General features: G+C 46.1%; 1 pseudogene; it reads left to right on the forward strand.

Moving 5' to 3' along the window:
* The first annotated feature begins 237 nt into the window (after positions 1-237).
* Positions 238-5713, forward strand: LOC147991374 (uncharacterized; annotated as a pseudogene).
* Positions 5714-7078: the final 1365 nt, after the last annotated feature.

Below are 7078 nucleotides of genomic sequence, written 5' to 3' on the forward strand. Positions count from 1 at the left end.
TGAGGCCGATGAATTTGTGATGCTTGAAGATGAGGATCCATGTGATCTCTACCGGAGGGTGACAACTCTTGCGGTTGCTCTCCAAGACCATGGGAGCAAGGATACAGATGGCACTTTAATCAAGCACAAGTTTCTCAAGGCCATCATGCCATTCAACAAAGCAATGTCTTCCGTGATTCGTCAAAGGCCGGACTTTCACACCCTAACCTCAAGTGAAGTGTTGGATGAGTTTATTCTATGAACATCATGAATAAGACCGCCGACAATGCTCTTTCTCATGTCCGGTCAAAGAAAGACACTCCCACCCTTGCTTTGAAGGCCAAGGCCATTCCGGAAGAAGAAGAGGAAGAAGAAGAGGAGGGTGGTCTCAAAGACACCAAATATGCCTACCATGATCCATGGCTCTTGCGTCAAGGCTTTTTTGGAGCAATAAGAGGAACTCAAGGCCCAACTTCACCAAGAACAACTCAATTGGGTCAAAGAACAAGCAACGTGTAAGAACTTGCTACAATTGTGGCAATGTGAGTCACTTTGTGGTGGATTGCCCCTACAAGAAGAGGGAAGACAATGGTGGCAAACTCATTCGTAAAGATAAAGCCAATTCCTTCCCTAGCAAGAACAACTTCACCAAGAAGACTCCTCCAAAGGGCTTGGTGGCACATGAAGAGTACCCCTCCGATGATGATGAGGAAGATACAAGTGGAGAAGGAATGACAACGACAACCATTGCCATTGCTACATCTTCTCCCTCCAAGGTGTCTCTCTTCGGCGCCCCCAACGAAAACACCATTGCCAAGTGTCTCATGGCCAAAGGTATCAACAAGGTAACTCCTAACATCAAAACCACCATCATTACTACTCCTTTGTTGTTAGATTGTGTAGATGATAGTGAGGTGGAGAAAGTTGATGAGAATGAGTTCACCAAGTTTGTGAGTAAGCTCAAGGGTGAGTCCAAGAAGCACTTTGTTGCTCTCTTGAAACAACTTGGTGAGGCCAATGATATCATTGAATCGCATGAGGATACTATCTCCAAGTTGGAGGGGCATAGCCATGATTATGTCGATGATATTGTGGATCTTTCCGTCGCTCTAGAAGAAGAGCGAGATCTTCGTTTGACTCTTGAGGAGTCACACAATGTTGATCATGCTAAATTGCAAAAAGATCTTGATCATGCTATTGTTCTTACTCGTGTGCTTAAATCCGAGAAAGCCGCACTTGGGGTTGGCCATGATAGACTCAAGGAAGAATTTGATACACTTGACAAGGCTCACAAGGTCTTGAAGGGCATTCATGCTTCTCTCAAAGAGTCTCATGATCAACTCCAAGTGAAGCTAACCGAGGAGATTGCCACTTGTCCTCCCTTCGTTATAATTGATAATGCCCATGCTACTAACCCTTGTTGCGAGCATGTGCATCTCGTGGAGGAAAATGCTAAGTTGAAAGTGAAGGAAATATGCCCTAGAGGCAATAATAAAGTTGTTATTTATATTTCCTTATATCATGACAAATGTTTATTATTCATGCTAGAATTGTATTAACCAGAAACTTAGTACATGTGTGAATACATAGATAAACAGAGTGTCCCTAGTATGCCTCTACTTGACTAGCTCGTTAATCAAAGATGGTTAAGTTTCCTAACCATAGACATGTGTTGTCATTTAATGAACGGGATCACATCATTAGAGAATGATGTGATGGACAAGACCCATCCGTTATATTAGCATAATGATCGTTTAGTTTTATTGCTATTGCTTTCTTCATGACTTATACATGTTCCTCTCACTATGAGATTATGCAACTCCCAAATACCGGAGGAACACCTTGTGTGCTATCAAACATCACAACGTAACTGGGTGATTATAAAGATGCTCTACAGGTGTCTTCGAGGGTGTTTGTTGAGTTGGCATAGATCGAGATTAGGATTTGTCACTCAGTGTATCGGGGAGGTATCTCTGGGCCCTCTCGGTAATGCACATCACTATGAGCCTTGCAAGAAATGTGACTAATGAGTTAGTTACGGGATGATGCATTACGGAATGAGTAAAGAGACTTGCCGGTAACGAGATTGAACTAGGTATGATGATACCGATGATCGAATCTCGGAAAGTAACATACTGATGACAAAGAGAATGACATATGTTGTTATGCGGTTTGACCGATAAAGATCGTATAATATGCAGGAACCAATATGAGCATCCAGGTTCCGCTATTGGTTATTGATCGGAGATGTGTCTTGGTCATGTCTACATAGTTCTCGAACCCCTAGGGTCCGCACGCTTAACGTTCGATGACGATTTGTATTATGAGTTATGTGATTTGATGACCGAAGTTTGTTCGGACTCTCGGATGAGATCACGGACATGAAGAGGATTCTCGTAATGGTCGAGAGGTAAAGATCCATATATTGGAAGGTTGCATTTGGACACCGGAATGGTTTCGGAAGTTTCGGATAAGTTTTGAAGTACCGGGGGTTACCGGACCCCCCCGGGAAGTTAATGGGCCATCATGGGCCTTAGTGGAGGATAGAGGGCCGGCCAAGGAGGTGGCGCGCGCCCCCCTTGCCAATCTGAATTGGACACGGGGTGGGGGCGGCGCCCCCCTTCCCTCTCCTACTCCTTCTCTCTTTCCCCCTTTTGCTACTCCAGAAAAGGAAAAAAGGAGAGGGGAATCCTACTAGGACTAGGGAGTCCTAGTAGGGCTCCCCACACTTGGCGCGCCCCTAGGGGGCCGGCCTCCTCTCCTCCCCCTTTATATACGGAGGCAGGGGCACCCCAAAGGCACAACAGACAATCTCTTAGCTGTGTGCGGTGCCCCCTCCACAGTTTACCACCTTGGTCATATCGTCATAGTGCTTAGGCGAAGTCCTGCGCCGGTAACTTCATCATCACCGTCGCCACGCCGTCGTGCTGAAGGAACTCTCCCTCGTCCTCAACTAGATCAAGAGCTCAAGGGACGTCATCGTGCTGAACGTGTGCTGAACACGGAGGTGCCGTACATTCGGTGCTAGGATTGATTGGATCGTGAAGACGTTCGACTACATCAACCGCATTACTAAATGCTTCCACTTTTGGTCTACGAGAGTACGTGGACACACTCTCCCGTCTCGTTGCTATGCATCTCCTCGATAGATCTTGCATGATCATAGGATTTTTTTGGAAATACTGCATTCCCCAACAGAAAGAGCAACTTGAGAAGGGCCTTGTGACTTGCATACAAGGCGAGAAGAACCTCAATGACCTTTTCAACAATCAAAAGGAAGTTGAGGAAAGGAAGGACTTGCGTTTGTACCCAAGTCAAAGAAGAAGAAGAAGAAGAAGAACAAGACCAAGCAATCTCTCCCGCTCAAGGACACCTTTGTCAAGGCGGGTGAGGGTGCTCATGAGAAGAGGAAGAACAAGGAAGTGGGTGGTAATGCCAAGAAGGGCAAAACCGCTCCTAGCAACGAAGCCGGCGACTTTAACCCCTCTTATGTTTTGTGCCATGCTAGTGATGGGCATGTTTATGCTTTGTTGGTTCTTCTTATGAGTACATTGAATGGTCTATTGGGTTCCTAAGACACTTGTTACTAACATCAAAGGACCCATTCAAAAATGGGTACCTAAATCCAAGCATTGATCTCTTGTAGGAGTTTTCTTCCGGTGGGGTATCATGATTGCTCGATAGTGGAGCAACAAATCATATGACCGGGAGCAAGGAATTGGTGGTGGATGTGCATCCAATTCCATATATGCCCATCCATGTCCAATTCGGTGATGCTTCAACTTCTAAGGTATTGGGGCTTGGCAAGGTGGTCATCTCTCAAGATTTAACTATTGAGAAGGTCATGCTTGTTGAGTCCCTTGCATACAATTTACTTTCCGCTCGTCAACTTGCACTTGTGGGCTTTGCAACATTCTTTGATCTTTATACCGTGGCCCTTTTGTGGAGCAAGACTCTTAAAGTAGCCTTTGTTGGGCATGTCGAGAACGGTCTCTATGTGGTGAACTTTTTGGAGTGACCCATTAAGACCGCGACGTGCCTAATGGCTAAAGTTGATGTGTGTTGGCTTTGGCATCGCCGTCTAGCCCACGTCAATATGAGATATTTGCAAAGTCTCCTCAATGGGGACCATGTGCGTGGACTAACAAATGTGAGTTTTGCCAAAGACCGCGCTTGCAATGCTTGTATCGAAGGAAAGCTTCATGAAACGGCTCACCGACCATCGACTATCATCTACTCAAAGAGGCCCTTGGAGCTCCTTCACATGGATCTCTTTGGTCCTCCATCCTTTGATAGTCTTGGTGGAAGAAAGTATTGCTTGGTGATTGTGGATGACTACTCAAGATACACATGGGTATACTTCTTCAAGAGGAAGAGTGAGACTCAACAAACTGTCATTAAATTTGCAAATGAAGCTCAACGTCAACATGAAGCAAAAATCTTGATGATTAGAAGTGACAAGGACACCGAGTTCAAGAACTACGCCTTGGATGAGTTTCTTAGTGACAAGGGGATCCAACACCAATATGCCGCACCCTATACCCCTCAACAAAATGGTGTGGCGGAGAGGAAGAACTGGACGTTGATGGATGCGACAAGGACCATGATGGAGGAATTCAAATCTCCGTACAACTTTTGGGCCAAAGCCATCAACACCGCTTGTCATGCTTCCAATAGGCTCTACCTCCACAAAGGCTTGAACAAGACTCCTTATGAGATACTTACAGGCAACAAGCCCAACCTCAAGTACTTTCGGGTGTTTGGTTGTAAGTGTTTCATTCTCAAGAAAGGTGTTCATTTGTCTAAATTCGAACCTAGAGCTCAAGAGGGCATATTTGTTGGTTATGCTACAAACTCTCATGCTTACCGTGTCCTCAACAAGTCCACCGTACTCACTGAGGAGACGTGTAACGTGGAGTTTGATGAAAATAACGCCTCCCAAGTGGAGCAAAGTGGTCTTTGTGATGTAGGTGATGAAATTCCTCCCCAAGCCATAAGAAGAACGGGGATTGGTCAAATACTCCCCACTAAGGAACCCCTTGTGGCCAAAGGAGAAGGACAATGCTGTACTCAAGTGGAGCCATCACCTACGCTCAGTGGCGGAGCTAGCATTTGACATCAGGGTGGTCCGACCCCCAAATTTTTTTTTACAAGAAATATGACATGTGGACCTTCTAACCAGTTACCAATATCATATAGAAATAGATCATTATTGTCTTACAAACATATTAAAATTCTCAATTAAGTCTAAGTTTTGCATAAAGAAGCATACATAGTGCATACTATATGGACCATAATACATACCTTGAGAAGTTCAAAAAGACTATGTTTTTGGCCTACGCTTTTGCATTGTCATGAAAAAATCAATTATATCATCTTCATTCACCTCGGCAAAAGCATCCCTCTCAATGTGTGTGACTAGGCAATCATACAAAAGACTATCATCCATCATACCTTGTGTGCATAAAAACAAATTAGTTGGAGGGATTTAATAAGAATTCTTGAAGCAATACTAATTTGAGAAGCAAATTTGCATACCTTTTGTGCATCAAAAGCAACAAATGAGTTGGCAGGATTCAAACAGACATACAAGAAAGCAACTCCATATTAGTCTCACCAAACCGATTTTCAAGCTCTTGACTAATTTGATCAATGACTCCAAGGAAAACTTCTCTTCTCCGGCTTGCTCTTCGGCCACATCTCCCTGCCTTCTTCTTCTTCCCTATCTCCATAGCTTCTCTCTGGAAGAGAGAAACAATGTCTCCGGCCCTCTTCATTCTTCAACAATTCCGCAATAAAAATTAGTTTCTATCAATAAAGCTAATTGCGGCAGAAATGATGTGAAATTTATGCATGTGTTCATCAATTCATGATAGCTTAGTGCAAAAAAGCAAACCCTAAATAACAAATTAGGGGGTTTTGGTGCCTTAAATCAATTTGCACACTTGCTGGTTGCTGCGGTGCTGCCTCCGGAGACTGGCTACTGAGCGCCTGAGCTGCACCAACGGCCGTCGGCTTTGCAAGGAGGCACCGAGGCAGAGGGCCGGACTCCAGCGGAGGCAGGGGCGGACGGGCGGCGGGGCCAGGCGACAGGCGGCCCGGGTCAAGGCAAGGGCGGGCGGGCGGCAGCGCCAGGCGAGTGCCAGGCGGGAAGGGGAGGCGGGCTGGGCTCTGCCGCTCCGGCCAGCGACTAGCGAGGCCACGAGGAACGGCGGCGGTAAGGCGAGGGCCGGATGGCATCGAGACGAGGGCACGAGGCGGCTGCAGACCTGCAGTGGATGAGACGAGGGCGTGGCTCCGTTCCACTGATGGATCAATCGGTATGTGTTTTGGGCTGATTTTTTTCTGGCCTAGTTAAAAATCCATAGGTATATAATAAACCGGCCCAAAATCCCAAGGTGGGCCGCGGCCCACCCTGGCCACCCTATAGCTCCGCCCCTGCCTACGCTAGACCCACACGCTTCCGAAGATCAAAGTGAAGGCCCTCAACCCAATGAACAAGATCAAGGGCAAGATCAACTCCATGGAGATGGTGATGCACCAAATGATGCCCAAGATCAAGTTCATTCCTCCGAGCTTGCTCAAGGTCAAGAGCAAGCTCAAGACGGTGCTCACGATCAAGAGCAAGCTCAAGATCAAGAGCAAACTCATGACGGTGCTCAAGATGTGCAAGATGATCCTCAAATGCCCATCGAGGAACTTTTGGAGCGTCGTGCCACTAAGGTGGCTTCCAAGCTCGAGTGTCAACAACATGTCATGGAGAATGTGCTTGAAGCTTGATAAAAGGGGTAACTACTTGCAAACAATTGTCAAACTTTTGTGAGCATCACGCGTTTGTTTCGTGTGTTGAACCCCAAAAGGTACATGAGGTGCTTGATGATGAGGATTGGCTTGAAGCAATGCATGATGAACTCAACAACTTCGAGCGCAATCAAGTTTGGGAATTAGTGTTGGTGCAACCGAACCTGGATCCGTTTCCCAGACTGTGCACAGGCCCAAGAACAAGATTACAACACCAAGATCAGATCAAAGCGCGAGGGATCAGTTCTTTGAAGGATCAAAGTGCAGATCAAGAATACCAAGACTAGCTAGAGAGACA

The sequence above is a fragment of the Triticum urartu genome, chromosome 1A (assembly GCF_056163025.1).
Source record: "Triticum urartu cultivar PI428250 chromosome 1A, HENAU_Tu73, whole genome shotgun sequence".
In the NCBI taxonomy this organism is placed as follows: Eukaryota; Viridiplantae; Streptophyta; class Magnoliopsida; order Poales; family Poaceae; genus Triticum; species Triticum urartu.